This window comes from Ixodes scapularis, unplaced genomic scaffold (genome assembly GCF_016920785.2).
Source record: "Ixodes scapularis isolate PalLabHiFi unplaced genomic scaffold, ASM1692078v2 PGA_scaffold3__209_contigs__length_174095766, whole genome shotgun sequence".
NCBI classification, from domain to species: domain Eukaryota; kingdom Metazoa; phylum Arthropoda; class Arachnida; order Ixodida; family Ixodidae; genus Ixodes; species Ixodes scapularis.
This window is the reverse complement of record NW_024609868.1, coordinates 54,027,056-54,052,643: the sequence shown is the minus strand read 5'-3', so window position 1 is coordinate 54,052,643 and position 25,588 is coordinate 54,027,056.

Genomic DNA, 25,588 nt, shown 5'->3' with positions numbered 1-25,588 from the left:
GCGAGTTAAACGCCGGCGGCACAGGCAACGAAAACCGCGCCAGCGGCGCACCACGTGACCCTCTCCACCCGAACACAAAGCGCCTGCAACTGGCGTTTTCGTCTGCCTGGGTCGCGCGTGAACTTCGTTAACTTCTTCCACGATTATTTTATGATACAATAGGCACGCTCTAGGCATCAGCAACATATATTTGGACTCTGAGATGTGGGTAAACAAATTGTAATATATTTTGTTTAGATTCTCGAGGAACTGTTGCCATCTTACAAGGATCCTAGAAGGCTCACCAGCGTCGCCATCTTATATTCCATTTTCTTGTTATTACCTTTTTGCTGGAATCCTCAGCATTTTGATTTGACCCAGCCCTCTAAAATAGTAATGCGCGTTCAAGTGTCGAGCTGCAGCACTATCAATACATTTTTTACAGCGGTGTAATAACACGCTGTGTCCCATAGGAAACTGATCTTGCGGAAGCTTCCTTTAAAATATTTTATCTTTATCTCCGTTGTTTTTGCTGTCTTTTCTCGGACCACAGAGGGGTGTCTGTCTCAATGGCTTCGTTTTCTACTCGAACCCGCTATCGGCGACCATTGTTTCGTTTGGTTCCCTTTCCCGATTCGGATATGACGATACCGGATACAGTCTGGCAGACAAGCTGCCCGACCTCTTGGAGCTCGGCCAAAAATTGTGCCGGTAAATTGCCAGCACACGCCTGAGAAGTGCCACCCGAACGGCGCGCACTCGCCAGCCTTTGACCACGCGAACGCCCTTGGCGGAGATATGGCAAAATATTTTGCCGGGAAATGACCACGCGAATTCGCCATTAGGGAAGGTTCCTGGGTCGGCAGGTGTGTGTGTCTGCAGCTCCAGGTAACGGAAAGTGTTAGGACCGTCCAAGCCCGAAGCCTCCGGAGATAAACGTCCTCCACCCGGGAAAGGTTACGGGGAAGGGAGCGGACACACGGAGGGGATTAAATCACGTCTGAGGAGGTTTTTCTGGGCTATGAGGTCGGACCGAGGATGAGAAGGGAGGGAAGCGGGCGGGAGGTCAAGTAAGGGCTGAGTGTGATGAGCATGGTGGTCAGCCAATAGGTTTGAATGGTCCTGGCTATGCCCCGGCACCCACAGAACTTTTATGTTGATGGTTGTCTTCTGGTGTAATATGTGTATCTGCTGACATATTTGTAGCGTCTGGGTAACTTGTTTCGGATGCTTAATTGAATTTAGCGAGTCAGTGTATATGTGAACTTCCTTGATGTCTGGCAGACTGATAGAGCTTTGATCGCGTTGTGTGTGGCTTGTAGCTGTAGTAACAAGGCGTTTGGTGTGTCCGACTTGTAGTTACAGGTGGCTTGAATCCCGGGGTGTGATGGGCTCACGAAGGGCGACCCGTCCTCCCCGCGGCAGTATAGACCGACACGCGGAGCGGCTCTGTTTACCAACACGGCCGGAAGGCCGCGCATGCGCAGTAACTATGTGGGCAAAAGCGACCCGGCTTTCCGTGTTTTCGCCATTGCGTTGTGTGGCGTGCGCTCGTTGTTGACGTTGTAGGGACGCTTCTAGCTTTATTTGTGAGTCGTATTTTCTGGCAACGTATGTCGTATGCTATGCCCGACTTTTTGAGCTCGCTACCCGAGCCTGAACGGCGGCGGTATCGAAACAAACTGTGCGTGGACGGCGTTGCCTACGAGGATCCGTACGCCGTAAACAAGGCCTGCTGGACTTTCGACGTGAAGTTGCTGCCACCGAAGTCGACGGCTCAAGTCGTCGTTTATTTAGTTTTTTTTCGCCAAGCCAGTTCACGGCCGACACGGAGCAGGCGTAGAAGTCTCTCGAGGCCTACGATTACTTCGAGTCGGTTTCCGCACTGCCGGCGGGATCAGCAGACTGTAAGTCTGCGGAAGTGTATTTATTAATTAAATAAATGCACACAGCGTCTTCAAGTCATAGTATGCTATTTTTCCTACCCTCATGACCACAAGGCATGACAAGCAGTAACGCTTTGTCCGTTCTGTGGTCTTGGCAGTAACACGTTACAAGTGACGGCGTTTCCAGGAACGCTTTACTTTTTTCAGTAACGTAGTAACCTACTCGTTACTTTTTTGACACAGTAACGGGCAACGTACTTACGTTACTATTTCAAGTAACGTAGTTACGTTACTCGTTATTACAATTACACTTCAAGTTTTCCGTGTTTTTAGGTGTCAGGCTATGTTTTTCTTTGCGTTTTTTCTCGTCAGCATTTAGGTGAAACCATAAAAAGAGACAAAGTAATTATGTTCTGTTTCTGCATGAACATAATGTTTCTTGATATATGAGCTTATGCCTACCTGTATTGTGAAAACCGTACAACGTGTTAAATCATAATTTAAAAAGTAACGCAGAAGTAACGTGCGTTACTTCTTATCGGTAGCGGTAACGCGTTCCTTTTATTTTTAGGCAACGTAGCTCAGTAACGCGTACCTTTAATTTGCAGCAACAAGTAACGTATTTCATTACTTTTTTTGGTAACGCCTACAACACTGCCGTTTTGTCGCCGATCCCCTTCTGCTGGGTAGCACGGGCGTAGCGAGCCTCCGACGAGCGCTTGGCCGGCGCTTAGTGCGCGAACTCCATGGGAACAAAATCCGGGTGGTCTCGATCAGAGGACGGTTTCTCTGTACATAAGCAAGCTTCGGGACGGAGATTGAAATAGAAGCCGCACTTTCCTCCAAGAAAGTGCTTGCCACACAAACGGGCGAGGCGACCATAATTTTCGATCCACGGATATTATCCACCTTCTATGCCTTTCAGAGTCTGCCGGGAACTTGTAGAAGCTCACTCCGCTACTTTTCTTGTACATTTCGGTGAGATTAACGGCAACACAGCTTCGCGGCATGCTGAAATACTATGACGCCCATGCGAAACGTGCGCCCTTTTGCCCACACCCCTCGGCTCCGGCGCGATCGCAGCGCCGCCGCAGCGCCGTGACGTTAAGCCCGCGCGTCGGCTGCGTCCGTGTAGATCACGCATTAGCCCTGAGGAATGATGGTTTGAGGGGTTGGAGCTGGCTCGTCGCTTTGGCGAAGCTTCGTTGTCTTGTTAGTGGTGATATTAATATAACATCACCGTTGGAAGTCGTCCAGTGTCGCAGTCAGGGGAGGCCCTCCGTAGAAGTAGAAATGAAGAGCTGCTGCCGCCGGAATGTGCTTGCTTATGAGTATTCTTGCTTATGAATATTCTTGCTTGTTCGCGCTGGTTCACCAGCCCCGTGAAACTATTGAGCTGAGTGTGCTCTAGCAGAGTTGGAATCGGGGTAAGACGAGGGAGTGCCGTGATTTCTCTCATGGCGTCTCTATTGACCACCTCAAGTCTTGCCCATTGTTAAGAGGTCAGTCGTTGGAACTGAGCCTGGTAGACAAGACGTGGTTGGAGAATAGAGCGCACGAGGTGGCGGGCCACCTCAGTCCGTGCTCCGTTGCTCCTTGGTGCGATTCTGCGAATCAAGTACAGTTTTGTTCCTGACGTGTTTTAAGCCTTTTCGAGTCAGTGGGTACCCGAGCCAGACAGATGGATATCAAGCCCAAGCACCCTCAGTTTTTTAGTTTCAGGTATAGTCGTTGGACCGATCTCGAAACGAATGTTGGACTTAGAGGCCAATTTCCTGCCCGACTTGTCGGCCACCTGCGCATAGCAGGACTTTTGGGGAGATATTTGAAGTCCAGCGGTCTGCGCATACGCGTGAAGGACATCAAGAGCTTCATGTAAGTGTTGTCGTCGCGTGTTGAGGTTTCTGTGGGTAGGCCACAGTGAGACGTCGTCTGCGTAAATAAGAAATTTGATGTTGGGCATATCCTGTAGGCTCGATGCCAGAGGGACCAGCGCAATGTCGAAAAGCAGGGGCACAAGGACGGAACTTTGCGGTACCCCACGGTTTGATGTAAAGGAGCGAATATGTTGCCCGCCCACCCGTACCGAAAATGTCCGAGAACATAAGAAGGAGTACACCACTTTGGTTACATGCTTGGCAGGCCAAGGGTCCCCATGTTTCTGAGGATTATTTCGGGTTGGATATTGTAGTATGCGTTGGCAATGTCGGTTGCCACCACAGTTCGCACTAAATGGCTGTGGGTCGACACATGTAGACCTTCATCCACCAGGATGGCCAGGCCGTCATCCGTGCCCAAGTTCGCTCTGAATTCGATTTGAGTGGGATGGTATTTCTTGTGGTGTTCTAGCCACCACAATAGTCGAGTAGCCAGCATTCTCTCAAACAGCTTGCAGACCGTTGATATCAAGCAAATAGGTCGGAGGGCCTGAAGACTGGTCGGTGACTTGCCTGGTTTGGGGATAAGCACCACCACCGAGTGTTTTCATTCGGGTGGTATGATTCCCCCGGCCCATACTTCGTTCATCACCTGGAGAAGGGCAACAATGGCTTCCCTTTCTAGGTTCTTGAACAGCTCGTACGGTCATATCCGGGGGACGAGTGTTTCTTTGTTGCTTCAATTGCGGCGATGAGCTTTGCTTTCGTAAACGGATCGGTAAGGCCCAAAGTGTCCATTGCATCATTCAACGGAGGGTTCATGGGAAGTTGCTGGTGGTTTGGGAAGAAACTGACTGCCGCATTTTTCGTTAATTCTTCTGGGGTGAGGTTGAGGGCCAGCCGAATGCTCGCCGATGGGTCTGCCTTTTGGCCGCCCCGCTCCATGGCTCGGAAGATACGCCAGAAGGCTTTGTTCCCAGCCCCGGAGCCGAGGCTGTCACACCAGCAGTACCACCGGCAGCGTGATAATTGTTTTTCCTGTCGTCGAGCTTGCGCAGTTAAATGATTGACCAAGACGCGACCTTCGGGTTGCAGGGGTTTACGATTGGCTTGTAGCTCGGCCTAGTGGCACTCGGCCCACAGCTTGAACAGTGGTATGTCGGGTGTAGGCTGTTCCTCGCCTACGGTCGTAAGGGTCGTACTGTCTGCGAAAATGATTGTAGAGTCGATATGGGGGTCCTGGTGTCGAGTGAGTATGCACGGTCGTCAGAATTTACCTTGTCCCAATGTGTGAATCTAAATCTTGCGGCGCAGTTTCTTCAGGTGTTTTGTGTGTAGGCCAATTAAGGTAGGGGAATGGTCGCTACCCCACGCATCTGGCTCAGGTCTCCATGAAGGAGATCCGGGCCCTAGCCACCATGTGAGGTCCGGTGCATGAGATCGGGTCGCTGGGATAGTTGTCACGTCGAGATGGTTAAGGACTGTGCAGTTCGAGTCGGTAAAGACTTCATAGACCTTTACACCTGTTTTAGAATTGTAGTTGTTGCCCCACGAGGTATGGGCGTTGCAATCTCCTCCTATGAGTATGAGAATACCTGGATACGTGGTCCTGATGAGATGAAGCCAGCCTAGGTCGAGGGGTGCATTCCGTGGCCTCCCATAAAATGACACAAGAAGCAGGCCTGTCTTGGCCGGGCGTGTTAAGACCACAACCAACTCTTGTTGCTGATTTTACCATCTCTGCAGGTTCACTGGTGTTTGGGGGACATGGTTTGCGACGTATATTGCCGCCTTTCCCGGTTTATCTGAGTGGGAGCCTCCTCGTCTATCCGCAATGGAAGGGGTGTGATAGCGAATGGAGTGTGCGGGAGCACTAAGTTTATTAGATTCTTGTAGGAGGAGCGTACAGACTTGAAGTGTGCCAAAAAGAATCTTGGTCTTGAGTTCTCCAACTTTGTTATGGAGCCCTCGGCAATTCCATTGTAGGACGACTGGTTGCTGTTGAGACTTAGCCATGGCGAAATCAAGTCTCTAGCAGCTGTTTCAATTTGTTTAGAGTGCCAAGTACGGCCATCCAATTGGCCGGATCGAAGGGGGTCGTGTTTTCCGTCTGGAGTGGCATAGGAGCAGGCGGTATTTGCGTGCCTGCATGTGGTGGCGTAGCTGCGCGTTCCTTACGACGAACCGTGACGCGCGCCTTCCTCTGGCGTAGAAGTTCGATCTGCCGTGACAGCTGCGCTATCTCTGTGTCCAGGTCGTCCCGTGTCACGGGAATTCCGGTTGGTTCGGGCAGATGCCCGGAGCTGGGGTGGGCCGAGTGACGATCTTTGTTCCCAGTTCTCTTCAAGGCGGCGGCATACGAGGGACCCTTTAATGCGGTCTCCTATGCCTCCTCTGGCTGTGTGTTTTCCGCGGACTTTCATGCCTGGAAGCTGTTGTAGACTATAAGTGGCGCGGAGATGCCTTTGAGGCGGCCTCGCGCACGGGCTGAGGCACTCTGCTTGGTCGGGCATTTCGAGGATGTTATTTTGTGTTCATCAGTCTTGTAGAGGCCGCATCGGTAGCGTGGCTGGCCCTCTGGTGTCGTCCTTTCAGGATCAACGGTTTCTTTTGGACAATATTTTTGCAGGTGCCCCAGTTGGTAGTACCGATAACAATACACAGCACGGGGCCTGGAGAGCTTCGGGCGCACAATACACCCGTTATAATAAAAGTTTTCTGGTAGGGTCTGAGGGCCTTGTACCGTAACAAGGTAAGTCGTGCTAGCGCCTATGCGGCGAACAGCGAGCACGGTGTGGGTCAGGGATTTTAAATCCTGTATGAATGTAGCACGAGAGTCGGTGGGGTCTAGGCCGTGTACAACGCATTGTTGCACGTTGGGCCCAGATTCGAAGTATGCTTGGACTGACAATTGGTTGTCGGCGTTAATGGGGATTCGGCTAATAGCGCAGATCTTATCGGCGTCTTTTATGGAAGCGAGGTGCACAATTATTGTGTTCGAGGCCTTGTGGATCACGAACCCTTGATAGCCCCGAGTGCCAAGGCACTGGTCTATTGCATGTAGAATGCGTTTTGTGGGAACGGTGGTGAGATCGAACCTCACGGTTGGTCTAATGCGTACGCGGAATAATCGATCGGGAGAGGGGGTAGGGTAAGGACTAATGAAGGGGACTGGGGCGGTCTTCACCTTTTTGGGTGGTGGAATCTCCAGCGTGTCGTCCGCCGTCCATGTTGGGCAGGAAGAACGCTGGCTCGCTCCTCCAGGTAGAGACTCCTGGGAATCCATGTCTTGGGTCTGTTTTATGAGCGTGTCAGGTGATGTAGCTGGTTGCTGGGCAAGGGAAGCCATGACTGAATTCAGTCGTGAGCTGGTCGTATTATCAAAAGGGCTCAGCGAGTGGAGCGGCGTCATGGACAGCGCGCTCCCGTCTGCTGTAGGCGCTTGCAAAGCCTCATCCGTTACCGCCGCGGGTTGCTTTTCTACGCCGGGGCTAGGTGTGGCCACTCTAGGCCTAAGCGCCGACCTATGCTGCACGTTTTGGACTCCCAGGAGACTAGGGAGGAGGAAGTGACGTCAACGATACAGCAAACGCAGATTGGATGTTGACAGAAAAAAACAACATCAACATCCAATCTGCATTTGCTGCGTCGTTGACGTCACTTTCTTCTCCCTAGTCTCCTGGGAGTCCAAAAAGCGCAACATGCGCCGATTTTTAGTATATGTGCCGGTAGAAGTAATGATCTGTCGGTGTCAGTCGTGTTCGGTGGTGTTAATAGACCTTTCCAGAAAAGGGCTGCTGGCCGGTTTCATTTTCAGTGTTCGTGCATATCGCGCGTGATTTGCTCGCTTTCCGAAGCGACGCACACGCGCGTGCTGAGCTGTGGAGATCGCACGCTGAGCTGTGGATTTGTAAACATTGGAAAGGTCTATACACGCCTGAGCAACTTGCGAGCCCTAGTAGGGCCACTGCTCTTTTTTAAACGAACCAAACTGCGGGAAGTTCGAAATGAAGCTCGTTGAACTCGAAGATTTCGTCTTCTTCCAGCAGGCAAGTTGGTTTATGTGCCGCTTGTGTTTTTGGCGCCACAGAGATAAAAGAAAAAGGAACGATGCGTGCTTGTACGCCGTCAACCCCGCCAAAAGATATATGGAATTTAACGTGGAGTTGTTTACAGAATACCGCCGACATGCGGTAAGGTGTACATCGGCTAGAGAGGACGGTGCGTCAATGAGAGGATGCGCGAGCGTGACCTGTCACTGCGATCAACAACAGGAAACCTACCTCTTCATTGCAGAGATCGTCTGTTCCAGCCCAACTTTCAAGGTAACACGATTGTGGGGAAGGCCCGTGAAAAAGTAGTCAAGGAAGTGCTGGAAGCGCATTCTATAAATAAAGAGGACACTGAAGGCTGCATCAGCCAGCTGTCAATTTTTCTGCGTCAAAAAGAAATTGATTTTATTGACACGTGATAACCCGAAGGAAAAATCCATCAATGTAACGCTGTTAGGCAGTCATTGTTTTCTAGTGGACCGCTGACTGTGCCTGACTGTACGTCAAGCATGTCTGATTGGACAACAAGTTACTCTGACCGACAGTCAAACTCCAGTCAGACCCCGCTTGTCGGCTTTCTGATGGTTTCCTGGTGGCAGTCGGCCGCCGCGAAATGCCATCAGGATGTCCTGGTGGTGATTCTGACTGTACATCGATTGTCTCTGACTGTACGTCAGAAAGCTTTGACGTGCAGACAGAAGTACGGTCAAAGGACGTAAAGTTCGTTCGGATACCACTATTTCGTCAAATCTATGAATACAAAAAGTAATCTATGCACGAGAAAACGATTTCGGGACGTGAGCCCATAAAACCACTGACGTTAGAGATGTGACACGCAACCGACCGACAACCTTGATCAGAAGCCCGCCGAAGCCGCCGAAGCGTCGAACACGACACTTCGCACTTCGCTTCGCCCATGGAGGCTTCGCCGAGCTTTCATGAACGATCGCTCTCGACTCGTTTTGTTTGCCCGCTTGCTCCAACCTGTCGATCCTTATCTTAGTCTTATGTTTTAGTAGAATTTCTACTCGACAAGACCCAGCCTGTTGTGAGTTCCGACAACGTAAAGGACTTTAGCGGTGTAGTTAAAGACGACAAGGTGTACCAGGTCTACTGGGCCGATGACGCGCGAACAAAAGGATCATTCTACGACGCGAAAGTAATCTACATGGCAGGTGAGTAGAACTGAAGTACGGCGAGTGATGTACGAGTGCTTTCATAACATGCTGACGGCTTAATTGCATTTGCAGCCGAAGCATCTCGTATAAAACGGATAGTCAATTCGAGTTTCTTTAGCGGTGGCGTAGCATTGGTTGGAGACCATCAGACGTGTTCCATCAAAGGGCGGAATATACAAACAAACCTCCACATCGTCCGGTCCATAATAGAGATATGCCAACGAACACAAGAATCAGTGGCTATTCTACAACTTGATCTGGCTAAGGCCTTCGATCAAGTTCAACACTCGTTTCTTTTCGATGTACTCGCACATATGCAAGTAGGAGAAAACGTCATACGTGGAATCAAACTTTGTTATACTGAAATCTCAACGAAATTGATTGTTAACGGAGCTCTTACAAAATCCATACAAGTACAACGCTCGGTTAGACAAGGATGTCCTATGTCACCACTTCTTTTTGACCTCTATCTCGAGCCCCTCTGCAAATACATCATAAACGATAGCAAGGTTCAAGGTTTTCGCCTTCACAGCTGCGAAATCAAGCTTCTTGCCTACGCTGACGACCTTGTGCTGGTATGTTCCAACAAGCCCAGCATAAAAAACGCGATCCTATGCGTTTCTAACTACTGTGCCGTGTCTGGTGCGTCAGTAAACAAGGAGAAAAGCTGTGGCTCGTGGTGCGGGGAATGGGGATCGACACCATCTACATTTGAGGACATAAAATGGTCTACAACGAAGCCAAAGCTCTTAGGAGTCCCTTTAAGCGCAATGGACAATCCCAAGCCTATGTGGGACACAGTAACAAAAAATGTTAGAACAGCTGCCAATATGTGGAGTTTAAGATATCTATCTACTTTTGGAAGAGTTGCTGTATGCAACATTTTCCTCTTGTCAAAACTTATGTATCTTCTGCAGGTTATACATTGCTCAAGGACGACGGTCAATCTTTTGAACAGAATATTGGCTACGTTTATTTGGAGGTCACCATACGAGCCAATGAGGAGGTCAAACTTGTTTCGAGGAATTCACGACGGAGGACTTGGTTTAGGTCATATTTTTGTTAGGCAGCTAACTGCCAGATGGAAATTTTTTGCACAGGAACAGCATCCTTTTTTAGAATTGTGCAAGCATTTCTTCTTAGCGAAATATATGGCAACACCAGGTGATGATTCAACAACCACATGTGCTTTACTATCATTAAGAGGATTTTATAAGGAAGTAGCGGACACATTGGAATTTCTAAGAACAAGGTTTGACCAAGCCTTTTTAGCCACGTGCACTAAAAAGAAGCTAACCAAACATCTGCTAGTTTCATTGTTCCCAGATCCTGTATTTCGTGTTTTTCCTTATGGGCCTCCACTAGATTGCAAACCGGATGTTTTAAAAAGGGTTAAACTAATGCCGATACCACCGAAGTGTAAAACTTTCTTTTATCGATTTCACTCTCGTACCACAACTGTAAAGGAGTGGCTCGACCTACGCGGGATGGAAACATACGGTAGCACTAATTGTAGACTTTGCAAAGTTACCGAAACGTTCACCCATGCCTTTATTCTTTGTGTCGACGCTGTATTCTTTTGGGATGTTTTCAAACGGACGCTGAAAAAAGACTTTGAAGTGGAAGAGACGAATCTTCGCTACTTGCATTTCGCCGAACACCTCGATACCATTCAAGACATTTTAGTAGTTCTAGGTCTTTACAGTTTGTGGAAAACGCGTAAAGTGGATAATGAAGCAGGTGTCGCAAAGCCATCCTGGGTAAATTTTAAAAATATTGCCATTCAAGTAGGTCAGGGCATATTGGCACGCTGTGATGAAAATGATGAATGGAAAGACGTCGTAAAAAATCTTAGTCGTTCTCCTGATATTATATAATCGACGACAGCACCAGTCGACCAAGAAAGTGTCATTGACACCTTCCTTTTTGAGATGAGCATTGTGGTTTTGTAAATTTCTATTGTATAATGTGACGAGAAGGAAACGCACTGCTTGTATGTAACGAAAAAGTAACGCATTGCATGTATATATTGTAACGCATCGCTTGTATATAATCAAACGGAAATGTAGAGCTCTACCTGTATATAGTGTAACGCAAGAATGTAAATTATAGTTTTAAACATGCTGTAAATAAACGTCAGAAAAAAACAAAGTGGCGTAGCATAGCGGTTAGGATGTCCGATATGTACGCAAGCGGTCGCGGGTTCGATCCGCGGTGGTCCTCCTTTTTTTTGTTTTTCTTTTTCTCGAACATTTTGTTTTATCGATGCATTTGGCGATATTTATGAGTGCGTATAGCTTTACTCTTATATAAATGCTGCCCTTGATGATGAAATTCCCTTGGCAGTGGCAGTCAGACGTCATCTGATGGACCATCAGATGACGTCTGATGGTCCATCACGCTCCACCAAGGCTGCTGACTGGCAGTCAGTGTCCCAAATTACGTAGCTTGATGGAATTTTCAATAGGGAATGATTGACGTCATTAGGTGATTCAGTGTGTTTTTTATCCGCGGTTGTTTGCTTTAGCTGTTTTAGAGCGCAGCTCTTAGGGTCCCGTTTCCGGCTTGAGCGGCGTCGGCGTCACCGTCGGCGTCGGCGTAACCGCGCGGTGCATCATGGGAAATGTCCCATAATGCACCGCGCGAGCCCCCCACCGGGGTCACGTGACTTGGTGGGGGGCACGTGACTTGGTGGGGGGCACGTGACCCCCCCGAGGTCACGTGACCCCCTCCTCGAGGTCACGTAACCCCCGCCGATGTCGCGTGACCCCCCGATGACGTCATCAGTGATGATGACGATGACGATGTGGATGCCGGTGACGTCATCAGTGATGATGACGATGACGATGTGGATGCCGGTGACGTCATCAGTGATGATGACGTCATCAGTGATGATGACGTCATCAGTGACGATGACGATGTGGATGCCGGTGACGTCATCAGTGATGATGACGATGTGGATGCCGGTGACGTCGTCAGTGATGATGACGATGACGATGCCGGTGACGTCATCAGTGATGATGACGATGACGATGTGGATGCCGGTGACGTCATCTGTGATGATGACGATGACGATGTGGATGCCGGTGACGTCATCAGTGATGATGACGATGACGATGTGGATGCCGGTGACGTTGCCGACATCCGCATCGTCATCGTCATCATCACTGATGACGTCATCAGTGACGTCACTGATGTCGTCACCGGCATCCGCATCGTCATCGTCATCATCACTGATGACGTCGTCAGCGACGTCACTGATGACGTCACCGACATTCGCATCGTCATCGTCATCATCACTGGTGAAGTCATCAGTGACGTCACTAATGACGTCATTGGTACCCGCATCGTCATCGTCACTGATGACATCATCAGTGACGTCAGTGATGACATCATCGGCATTGGGGGTCACGTGACCCCCAAGGTCACGTGACCCCCCCCTGGTTAGTCTAACCCCCCCAGCGCCCTTCCCTCCTCCTCCTCAAGAGCTGCGCTCTAATTCGGCGTTACAGGGAGTTGTAAGCGGCTTTCACTTTTTTCAATAAATGATCAGTTCAGCCTAAGCGCTCGTCCTGTTCGCCTCACTTTTTGTCCTTGTTCATTGTTTGCGCATTTAATATTATACGCCTTCTTACGGTTTTCCACCGGGACGCCACGACCAGGATTTGCAACTCTCGAATGTCACGTTATTGTTGTTCAAACGTATTCATCGATTGGGAAGGTTACATTACAACTCCCTGAGAAAATAATTCGATAGCGATGCAGTTGTGATTCTGGCGACCTATCACCTGCGAACGACAAGTTGGATGGCATCTGTAAAGGGCACGGAGAAAGCTAGGGGCCATCGCGTTCTTAAACCAACACCCTCGAAGTTGGCAGTATAGCAACGCTCTTATGCTCGTCGTTTAGCCACTCACAGAAAGGCGACCAGAGTGACACTATTGCTCACGCACATCGCTAATCTGGTGCTCAACTCTGGTGATGCCCGAACGTTATTTGTGCTGCTTTGACTTCGATTCCGTCACGTTGCTTCGTTATTCGACCCAAAGAGCGGAATGTGGGTTGCCGCGCGTGGTCTGGGAGAAGGGCACGAGCGTTGAACACAACAATTCAAACGGGACGGCAGCTCAAAAGGTCGGAATGCGAATAGCACCTCGGCTTCAGGCCGCGGGGCGCACGATCTCCGAACGTGCAGCGTCGGCTAGTAAACATGACGTCAATTCGGTGCGAGCTCTCGTCGTTGACGTTCGCCCGACGAAGAACCCAACCCGGTCTACGTTCTCGTAGTAATAAAAAAGCTGGAATGCCAAAACTACCCTGGGCGAACGAGGGTCGCGTTAGGCGCGCTTGCAGAAGCACGCTATATGCCTAATGGCAAAGGTAAGTGCGCTTCTCTCGAAATGCTCGAAATCGCCAGCCCGTTCTATAGTGTGGGCAAAAGGGTTTAGGACGTCGGGGAGTTACGTTAGCGAAATGTCGTGAAGTTGAAAGATGAAAGGTCAGCGGCTCCGGCGAAAGGTCAGCTGCGGCTCTTACATATGAAGGTATAAGCCCTTTTTAAAATTATTTGCATCCATTTTTTCGCTATGCATGGGACATTACACAGGTTTTACTTACGAGGAAAAAAAAAACGAGACTTCGAAAGCAGAGAGCAGAGAATCGATTCTATACTTCATTTCACCTCAAAAAGATCATTAAAATATATAAATATCTGCTGGATCTTGTTTTTCTTTTTTTACCTTCATTAAACCACAAAAAAAAAATTATTTCTCAGTATTTTCGCTAAATATTGCGTGTGCATTTTATAATCCTTGTTTAAATCTGTTTGCTTTTAGGTTGTCCAAAACGCCCACGCGACAACTTTGGGCAGCATGAGCAACAAAACCTGACGTCTGGTTGAACAGAAATTCAAATGTATTTAACCTTCACCTAATAAATTGATATTGATAAAAAAACCTTAGAGCTATTGATAGGTGTTCCAGTATTAGTTGTACACATCACGTGATTGCGATACAATTCCGGCTTCAAACACACTCGGTTCTTTTTTTCGTTAGGTAACAACTTTTTGCGTGCTGCTCGTCCCGCCGCGGCTCGCATTCGTTCTGGGATGCGGTTGTGCAATCGGATGGTGAGTTATAATTAGAACAAAGCATAAAAAAACAATAACAAAATATAATCCAGAGAGAATTCGCACCCAGAACTTTGAAAACTTAGTAGGAAAGCGGGACAGGCGCACGTGTCCGTTTTGGGCCGTTTATTTTCGTGGGAGTAGTCCTAGGACGCCGTAGTTCTTGCACGACCGGATTTATGGTCGTGAGTTATAAGCAGTGAGAGAGTGCAGGCGAGCTGGTAATCAATCGTCATCTTGTAAACCCTGAGATGGGGAACGATAAAAAAACGGACGAACACAACAAAATCTCAAACGCAGCTGAAGTTTTATTGATAGAAGCATACCAATAAATAGACTTTTACACAAAAGGAAAAGAGAAAGGGCAACAAAAACTCAAAAGCAAAAACAAGACGGCCAACGCGTTCACCCCAGACGGCCTAAGCCACTATGTCGACACATGACCAACACATGGTGTTCTTCGTGTTTCTGAAAATGCTCTATCTATCATCGCTGAATTATTTATGTACAGGGAAGGCTCAGTGACTTGCGCTTTTGACGCTGTTTAATTGGTACCATCTGCTCGTAGCGTTGGCTACCTCGTATTTAAGGCAAAACGAAGTATAGTTAGTTGGTCGTTTTACCTCAAGTTCGATTCACGAAGTCGAGGGTACTTTGATTTTGGCGATCGTCTTCTCTCGCATCCATTACGACGTCAGTATTGGAGTTCTTTTTTTATTTTAATGTTTTCACCACATAACTTTGACTACTGAAAAAAGTGTATTGCAGTAGGATGGGAAGTTGGGACTAGAGATGTGAAATTTCACGAAATTTTAATTACCCTAAAAAACCGTGCTTTTTTTTTCAGATCTTTTCGAATGAAAACAACAAAAAAATGTACATGCCGGTGAACAATTTTTTTTTTCAACATACACTAAAAGTCGGTAACCGTTCAATAATTTGTTAACTCAGTAGACAACCAAAATATTGTGCGAATTATTGTAAATACATTGAATCGGTATACCAGCCACTCGTTTCCGTTTCTTTCGTTCTCACTCGTGTGGGTTTCATATCTGGTATGCGGGACGAAAAAAAGAAGGCATTTCAACCTGGAGTATGCGAGAAAATATAGTTGAGGCGAAACAAGAATGTGTGACAATCACACATTTTTCGTGAACACCTTTTAGCGGCGTAGAGAGATAAAAACGATATTTTAACAGATATTAGGAGTGACGCCATTTAAGATGGCTGCGGCCTTGTGGAAAAAGTGTATGCTCCATCTCATGAGTTGTGCGCAGAGGTGGCAAATGCACAGGCGCGAGCGTGTGGCTTTCAGATTTGCCCTCCTTTCACGAGCACTCGCGAAAGGAAAGCAAATCCAAAAGCCATGTGCCCGTGCCTATGCCTTTGCATTTGCTGCACACAACTCCTGAGGTGCACAATGAAAGATGATATGCGAGGGCTCATGGCCTTCTAAAGTGCTTTCTAGATCAAATATGTAACAGTAAATTTCCTACGCTCAGTGAAGCAAACATTGTTTTAATGTTAAAAACAAACTAATGCTGTTTGCTTTTTTTTTTGTTTTTTTTTAATCGAGTTAGAGATGAATTTGGCCATATTGAATGGGTTAAAACAGCGCAAAAAAGACGAAGGACCAGTAAAAAGAAACACACACAGACACAGACACAGACCTTCTACTGGTCCTTCGTCTTTTTTGCGCTGTTTTAACCCATTGAATATGACCATCAACCAACTCGCCCAACTTTCCACCTTGTTGGTGAATTTGGCGTAATTTGATACCGTTCATTTGAATATACCACAAGATCTAACTAAACGCGAGAAAACACAAAAACCCTCCGTCCAGGCCATGGTGGTCCAGGCGTGGCTCCATACTAGGATCTTTGGGCCACAAAATGCGCGCCGCCCGTGTGGGCAGCGCGTGCATGTAGACCTATTGCTAAATTACCCAAGCATCAAGGACAATGCAGGGATCGGCGTTCCACGCGCCTCACGTGCTGGCGTCAGCAGTAGTAACTTTTCTAAAGCAAAGGCCTAAAACCAATTACATCTTGCTCGCATGTTCGTCCAAGCTTTATTTTGGTTATTTACTTCGAATCTTATATACGGGGAAGGCGTGCGCGTGTGGCGCGTGGAACACAATTCCGTGCATTCTCCTTGACGCTTGAATAATTTAACAATAGGTCTATTGCAAGGTTGCCAGGTATATTCTCCAACACTGACACCAATAGTCACGTCTGTTTCTGGCATTTTTGAAGATAGTGAGAGTGCGCGTGCATAGCTTTGATAGGCGCTAAAGATGCGCTAGAGTGGAGGTTCTGAAAATCCTGACATGACGATACGCTCCGGGAAAGAGGGGCTTCAGCGGTACTTTAAAAATTTATTTCTGCGACCTCTGTGCACCAAATTAAAAAACAAACTCGATATCCGTGATTTAAGTGTGTGTGTGTTTTTTTTTAATATATAAAATACAGCACAGCTTAACTTAAGTTTCCTTTTAAAACATTACAAACGGGTCACTCATAGGTACTATCGGAAACAATATGAGCACAACACGTGTCGCCGCGATGGCGCGTTCACGCTCATATTGTTTCCGATAGTACATAAAGGAGCGATGCAACTATTTTTGTACTGTGCACAAATACCGCTTAAAACGGATCCCTAACGTTAATGACCTATGAAACACGCTTTCGTTTTTCACCCCACGTAATAGAAGTCCCAGAAAAAAATTTAAGAAAAACGAGCAGCGTTCACCCCCTCAACTCGCAGCCAGAACAACCGGCCACGTGATCTGGAGCCGATTATATGCCTCCAGTGTTGATCATAGCCACGCGCTGGGGTTGGCAAAGCGCAGGACACGCGCTGAGTTCCAGACATTGTTATGGCTCGGCTGTTGTCGTCGTTGCAGCGATTGGACACGGGTCACAACCCGAATGCTTCTCGAGCTAGCAATTGTCACAAGCCCAAGTCGAGTGCCACGCAATGCTCGAGTTCAATCTATGAACCGCATTCAAATATCGTCACTTGGGAGTACTGCGATCCCCGAGTTACGTCATCAAATTTTGCAAAGGAGAGATTGAATGAAAATAATTGCTTTTGTCCTTGAAATTTCACCGCAACGAAGGAGTTTCTTGGCCAGTGGCGTTGCGTGCGAGTATCCTTGAGTCCCACTAGTGCCAGTAAGCTCGTGTATAATGAAAAACATTCCAACTGAATATCGTTGCACAGCTCCTTTAATACGTCCGGTTAATCTGTCAAGACCAGCGTTAGTTTGGTCTTATCAAGGTAGGTTTATGTCGTGAAACTTCTTGAACGTTTTTATCTAATTTATCTGCGTATTTTTTCCGACATCTTGTAAACCCTGAGATGGGGAACGATAAAAAAAAAAAAAAACGGACGAACACAGCAAAATCTCAAGCGCAGCTGAATTTTATTGATATGAGCATACCAATAAATAGACTTTCACACAAAAGAAAAATAGAAAGGGCAAAAATAACTCAAAAGCAAAAAAACAAGACGGTCAACGCGTTCACCCCAGACAGCCTAAGCCACTCCCCGGGTCCAACAACCTTCGGAAAGGGAGCCGACCCCCCGAACAACAACAACCCCACGGTCACCACACATGGTGATCTCCAAACCGCTAAAGCCTAATCCCCATTTCCTACTCCTACTTTTTATCGTTCCCCATCGCAGGGTTACAAGATGTCGATTAATCACCAGCTCGCCTGCACTCTCTCACTGCTTACAATATTTTTCCACCCATTTAGTATATATCAACATTTCAATATACATGTCATTATGGTTAGTTGCTCGATTATATATGTATTTTTAATTATGAAATATATCGCTTTGGATATGCAAGACGAGGTAACAACTTCTTGAACTAAACAAAGTTAGGGGCAACTATTTTTGTTTTATTATATTCAAAAACAACTATTCAAATCTTAAAACTTGCGGTGTTATTTTATTAATAAATAATAATAGCGCCGTTTACGTCTGTATTTCCCAAATTGTGGGTCGCTACCACGAGGATTGTTGCGAAGAAATTAGTGAACTTGAAAAAGTTCTAACTTGTCTTCTCGGCGGTAACGTGGTTGAAAACAATTAAAGTAGAGGTCAACTGTACTTTAATTGTTTTACGCCGCTGCTAAACAATAGCAGCGGCGTCTAAATTCCGTTCTCGTTTCGGGAGACTGTGCTCTAACAAACAAGCTGACTTTAGACATTAGGATCACTCATAACTGTTGGCATGGTTTATTTATTTTTCTATTTTGCGAGGGTTTCATACCCAGCTAATTCACTCTTACTGTATGAACTGGAAAATAAAGTTTTCAGCGTCCATTTTTTGTATGTATTACCGCTCATACATAGAAAAAGTAAAACGGGTGGTATCACGACGGAGGAAAAAGGGGGGAGGGGCAGAGGGGGCGCCCGGGGGAGGGGGGAAGGGAGGGGGTTTGTGACGCGATATTGTATGCCTTTGGTGAGTCGCACAGTGGCAAAATTTGGGAAGCATTGGCTTAGATAAACAAGCAGTTTACCGTCCCTATCAGTCAAATACATAAACGATTACATTGTATTACAGACTGGAATTCATGAACACAAATAACGAAGACTTAATATGCTAAAAAAAGGCAAAAAAAAAGATAAGACGACACTAAACAAAGATTAGTTAATTTCTTTGCTGGCTTACAGGAGTAGAAATATTCATCTCAGCACGACCATCAGAGAGTTATTAAACGCCTAGATAGATAGAGCCAGTGCTGTTCAGAGAGCTTGTCGCCGGTTATGTCAAAGGGTTATAAGATGTCAATACAACCTCGCAGAGGTGAATTATGCAGGACACATTGTAAGCCGTTACAAAAAGGCTCCCGGGTGTATAATGTAGGTTGCCAAACTCTATTGTTAAAAAAATAATAAAATACCACCATTGCGATGTACAGAGCTTCATGGCTACCAGGTAGACAAGAGAAGTGAGAGAATGTAGGCTAGTGGCTTCCATCTTGATTCGCCCACAAGATGCGTCCAAATTTTCACGTACACTACAACGAAAGCCGATTCTTCGGAAAACATTCCAGAATGAGGCCCAAATATTAAAATGACAAGAGGTCCGAGCTTTTTAATACCCTCGCCAGCACAATACCTTGCAATATGTTATCATATTCCTCTCGACTTCGTGCATTTAAATAATACGTTGAAATCTACAGGGAGATTGTCCATGAATCTTTGTAACATTTGGCTTGTGTTTGGAAATACTTGCGGGTCCGGAAATTTCGAGTTTATTTTTTGTCCAATTTTGATCTATGGAAAACATTTTTCGCCTGATCTTCTAAGGTTATTTACGAGCCTTCCCATCTCTAGTGAAGAGATCATACGAATACTAAAAGTGTCATGTAACAAAGACGAGAAAAAGTACAGAGAGTGCGAACAGAGACTAAGAATGAAGAGATGGAACGGGACGATGCGGTCGGAGAAATCATTTTTATTGTGGAACTATCGAGGCATCCGGCCCTAGAGAGAGAGAGAGAGAAGTGTTAGCCACCATCTGTGGCTACTGTGGTTAGGAGAACCGACGAGGCAGGAAATTCATTCCGGCCTAAGCAACACACAGCTGGTTATTTTATTTATTGTTTTTGTTTTTAGCATCACACTGCGTAGTGCAGTGTTCTAGGCTTTACGGAAGAAAAAGTAACCAAATACTTAACTCGTTACTTGCAAATAGAAGGAATCCGTTAGTGACCCACGTTACCTCGAAATTAAAGGAACGCGTTCCCGTCACCGATATAAGTAACGCACGTTACTCTTGCGTAACTTTTTTAATTATGAATGAACACGTTTTGTTTTGACGGTACATGTATGCATAAGCGCCATATTTCAAGAAACATTATGTTCACGCTGAAACTGAACATAATTACTTTATTTTTAAAGTTTCACCTTAATACTTAGTAGGAAAAATGCAAACAGAAAAAATTACATGGCTTGGCGCCTAAAAGCACGAAAAAAAATGGAAGTGTAATTCTTTTAAGTATTGGAATGAAGAAGTAATGAATAACGTAACTACGTTACTCGTTACCGTTTTGAAAAAGTAACGAGTACGTAATACGTTATAGAAAAAAGTAACGCGTTACCGGTAACGCCGTTACTTGTAACACATTTCCGCCAACACTGGTGTAGTGTAATACAAGTTACTCTCCCACATAAGAAGGATGAGGTTGATGAAAATAATCCCTGGAGAAGGGGGACAAGAGGGACAAAGGACAAACATAAATCTCCAAACACAGCTAAGTGACTGGTGAGCGACCGAAAAAATCCACCTGGTCCGGGTATCGAGCCCGGGACCTCTCCATTACAGGTGGAGCGCTCTACCAACTGAGCTAACCAGGGGTTAGACGTCACTAGAGCAAACGGGTTTTATCAGTTGCCACCAGTCTAACACCAACAAGGGTGAAGCTTGCAAGTTAAGGTTGTAATTATAATGCAATTAAATGCAAAGGTGCAAGCGAGCTATCCCTTCTCTAGGGATAGCTCCCTTCTCCAGGGATTATTTTCATCATTCTTGTCCAGCTCGCTTGCACCTTTGCTTTTAATTGCATTATAATTACAACCTTAACTTGCAAGCTTCACCCTTGTTGGTGTTAGACTGGTGGCAACTGATAAAACCCGTTTGCTCTACTGACGTCTAACCCCTGGTTAGCTCAGTTGGTAGAGCGCTCCACCTGTAATGGAGAGGTCCCGGGTTCGATACCCGGACCAGGCGGATTTTTTCGGTCGCTCACCAGTCACTTAGCTTTGTTTGGAGATTTATGTTTGTCCTTTGTCCCTCTTGTCCCCCTTCTCCGGGGATTATTTTCATCATTCTTGTCCAGCTCGCTTGCACCTTTGCATTTAATTGTATTATAATTACAAGGATGAGGTCCCTCGAAAGAGATTGGATGAAAGGGCGTTTGTCAGACGGAGAACTCTGACGTATCACCGCTCAATGAAGAAAAGGGCCGTAATGTAGGAGAAACATTAGAAATGTAATACGAAGAACTGCTGAGAAAGTAAACAATATGTTATCTTTAAGGGGACAAATCAATAATTTTGAACTTCTTCCTCCTTAGCTTTACACCTTAACTAAGGTCCTTAACTCAAAAGCGAAATGAGAAATCGCGAATTTCACCGGAACCGGAAGTTCTCCCAGCCGTCTAAGGGTTGGCAAGTTAGCCGTCCGTGTTCCTTGCATCTGATGCAATCGCCGATAAAAGTTGAGCTACAGCGACAGCCCTCCCAGTAGGGTGACCACCCGTCCCGCGACTCGCGGGACTCTCCCGCATTGAGGGCTCGTGTCCCGCATCCAAATCTTCAAAATGTCCCGCATTTGATACTGTCATAAATTCACTCTGGAACTCATGGTGCTGCTGAACAACAGGGCACGTGGAAGCGCACAAGTTGCAGGTAATCGTATGGGTACGCCATTTTCTATCCAAGCATTGCGGGAAGCGACCGTCGTTTTCGCAGTAGAATCGACGCGCATGCTCTGTTGTGCCTCTCCCCTTGCTGGCAAAATATTGTAAGAAAAATTGCTCACCAAAATTTTAAATATAAGATACTGTAATCATTTTCATATGGCTGTGTCGATGCAAAAGAGTTGCCGTCGGTCGAAAAAGGACCTAATGTTAAAAATTGGTGTCACTAAAAAAAAAATAATAATAATAACCTGCGTCTACTTTCACGCATAACACTCGGAGGGCCAATCATCTCAACTTACGGAGGCAGCTCAGCGAATGACGGTGCCGAAAGATATGTTTAGGCCAAAAAACGCTGTCTGAGTTATGACATTAGGCAATGCAAGCCTGACGTTTTGCATTGCTTCATGTCACAACTCATACTGCGTTTTTCGGTCTAAACATGTTTCGGCATCGTCATTCGCTGAGCTGCCTCCGTAAGTTACGGTGATTGGCACTCTGAGTCTTGTGCGGGAAAGTAGACGCACGGGCTTTCTTTTCAGAGTGCAGGACCATGTAGATAAAGGTAAGCGTTGACATGAAACAATAAAGAGAAAAATATGTACAGTTTCTAATTTCTATTTGATGCATTGAGTTCTGTTTCAGAGTATTTTTTATGTTTTCAATTTCGACACATGTAATAACACATTTGGCATAAAAAAGTATATCACTGGGAGTGTAAATTATTTGAGCTAAATTGCTGCAATACGATTAGGTAGCAGGTGTATAAACAGCACAGGATATTAAATGTGTTAACGGAGCCTCGGTTCGTTGTGCTCCTATTAATTAATGTCCTCTACCCCCCCCCCCTTCCCCCCCCCTTTCCTGCTTCCACTGCCGCGCGTGTCCCGCATTTCGCTCGCATGAAAGTGGTCACCCTAGCTCCCAGCCTTCTTGCCGACGTCGTCGGCCTTCCACGACTGGAAAATCTCATTGACTTTGCTTTCATCGACGTAAATATGAGTAATGCCAGATTGTTAACTTCAACAGTATTGGTTTCGGAATGCAGGGACTCGAAGTTTCTACCATGTTTATTTTTTTAAGCTTACCTTAAAACTTGTCATACGCAAATGATGATATTGCCCTCACGGCACCCATTGGCCACGAACGTGAATCCAAATATTCGTCGACGAATTGATTGTTGAGGAACGTATACAACCGAGTGCCGCAGTGCTCGTGTCCAATGCGTAAGCTGGATTCGGCTGACGTGTTTGGGTACCGCGGATGTATCACTGTGAAAAGGCGGAGAGATTTCGAAAGAAAGGAGATAAGAAATAGTCCCCTATATTTTCAATATTTTGCACCTAAAAACAAGTTTTGGTCTCTCTACCCTCGTGTACTAGTTTTCTTATATCCCACTAAACGATAGTTGATTAGTAAAATTCGAATAAAAAATCATTTATTTACACCCAACATTTCTTTCATGCTCATTTTAATTTAAACTTAGAGGAAATTCGAACGATATATTGAGTCTTTTAAAATTGCAGTGATTGTAGAGTGACTGTCTATAAACAAGATAATTTTGAAAAAAACATATTAGGTCCTTCTCCGGTTTTTTTCTTTTTTTGTGTGTGTGTCTATATGCACGTTTGCCGTCTTTTGTTCTCGAGTTGTGCACTGACGGGTGTATCAATAAAATATTATATTTTTCGATATTTTATCCTATTGGGAAAGGCATGCTTAACTTAAATAATAATTTTTTGGGGAGAACAAAACACACATGACTTCGCTGGAAATTAAATATAAACATATTTATGCTACAAACTGCGCACTTCGAGTATTACTTCTGAGAGAAAAAAAACGGAATTCTGGAAATGGGAATATTAAAGATAAACGCATCATTAAGGAAGTCTCCTAATCGGAAACACCATTCCAAGGAAACGGATGTCATTTCAAGCTAAGTTTCTATTTTGTTTAAATCTCGATTTTTTATTTTACTTTATTTCTATGTTTTTCCAAATTAAATTGCTGTTGTGTGTGTGTGTTTTTTTTTTTTTTTTTCTTTTTGTACCCTTTCTTAATAATTCTTGAGTTTAGCGATGTTTCTTACGGGGACATTTTTGCTGCGAAACAGAAGCAAAGAGTCTCCCGTCTATCACAAATGGTTACTGAAGCAACGATAATAAAAATATTGTTCGGTGAAAACCGGAAGTTCTTAGAAGTGCACTAAACACGTTTTTGAGATCGTCTGTTCTTGGTAATATCTTGCGGGCCCCAAGCATCCTAGAAATCCAGAAATCATGCTTGTGCGGCGTCTTTTAGCCTACTAAAATATGATAGGAGTTTGTGCCACGCCCCTTTCTGAGCGGAAAAAATGTGAAACACAAAATCCAGCGGAGGCGCCGGCGTTGCCGCTTGCGATTGGCTGACGCGCGTTTGTCGCCACGCCGCCGGCGCCTCCGCTGAATTCTGTGCTTCAGATTTTCCGCTCAAAAAGGGGCGTGGCACGAACTTCAATCGCATCTTTAGGAGGGAAATAGACGTCGCACGAGCATAAGTTTTCGATTTCTGGGATGCTAGGATCCCGCAGAATGAGTTATAAAGTAACAACACGTAAGATCTTCAAACATGCACACTTTAATGCAGTGGTCTCAAACTCATTTGAGTGTGGGGGCCGAATAGCCCACATCAGAAAGGTCGAGGGCCGACGTAAAACGGAGGGGGGGTCAAAGGATTTAAGACAGAAAGGACATCGTGCTCTATGCTTTTGTAAACTCACAGTTTTGCCAGTGACATATTTAGCTTTGGTTTGTCTATATAATTACTTCGGGCCCCGGGTGTGACAACGAGAAGTAAAATGACACCACACCGCCAACGTGCTGGCATTTTGAATGAAACAAGAGAGTAAACAGACTGTCGTTCTCGTTACTCAATTCACGCAGGATTTAACGGAGCCTAAGATGTCTCTTAAAAGCATTCAGTGAATTGGACAGTTGTTGCTTTCCTGACGACTTTTATCACAACATTCTGAACAAATACTTGTATCTTAATTGTGATATTGTTTTTAAGGCGCAAATCCTGAGCTCGTAGTTTTATCTTTGGCAGCTGCTCTTTCTGACAGAGTTCGCTCAACCGAGAAGCATCCTTCAACGAAAAGCTCGCGGTTGCAGCCTAGTAGCGGAATCGTTGTACATTAAAAAAAGCTAGAAAGCAAAAGAATAAAGCGAAACAAAGGGCAAATAAACGCAGATAACTATAAAATATTTTAATATGTTAAAAGGGCAGAGCTACGTATCGAGCAATAATGAATCGACGAGATGAGATCACTCACGGCCGGACTGGCTCTCTGAGCGCGCGCTTCCAGTCCGGCAGTGGATCATTATGGTGCATGCTATAGCTCTAGGCTAGGCAGCGGAAGCTATCGCCTGTTATAAATACAGCCATCAGCATCCCTCCGTCCATCAATCCGTTAGAGGGGTACCCAGAACTGGACGGAGCTGAACGGAACGACGCCACGACGCGTCGGAAGCATATCTGTCTCGAACTGTCGAGTGCGGCGAGTCGGAGCAGACATCTTTCCGACAGTTCGCTCGTCGGATCGGACGTACGGTTTTGATGCGCACGGTCTATTTTCCGGCACTCAGACCCTCGTCTTCTTCTTTCTAGCTGTCCGCAAGCTTTTCTCTTCCACAACGCCCCTTGTGCCAGTCTTCGTGTTCCACAACAATATCTTAAGTTTGAATTTATTTGTTGTCGTTTTCTTGTTTTGTTTTTTGGAGGGGGGGGGGGGGGGGTGACAGTGCTAAAAATGTTGACGCTTGTACGAAGTGTAAAACTAGATTATGAACCTCGGCTTTGAAGGCTATGCACTATGCAAACGAACAACGGTGTTTTTGTTTTGTTTTTTGCCGCAAAATAGAACCTTTTTGCACTGCAGTCTGGCCACTCTAGTAGCTCTCATCATTGGCTATCATAGCTTAAGTGTGTATCATCTGTGCGTGCGAATGGCGGCCTTTTGATGACTGGTGAAGGAAGAATTTGAAGACAGAAACCGATGCGGAGCC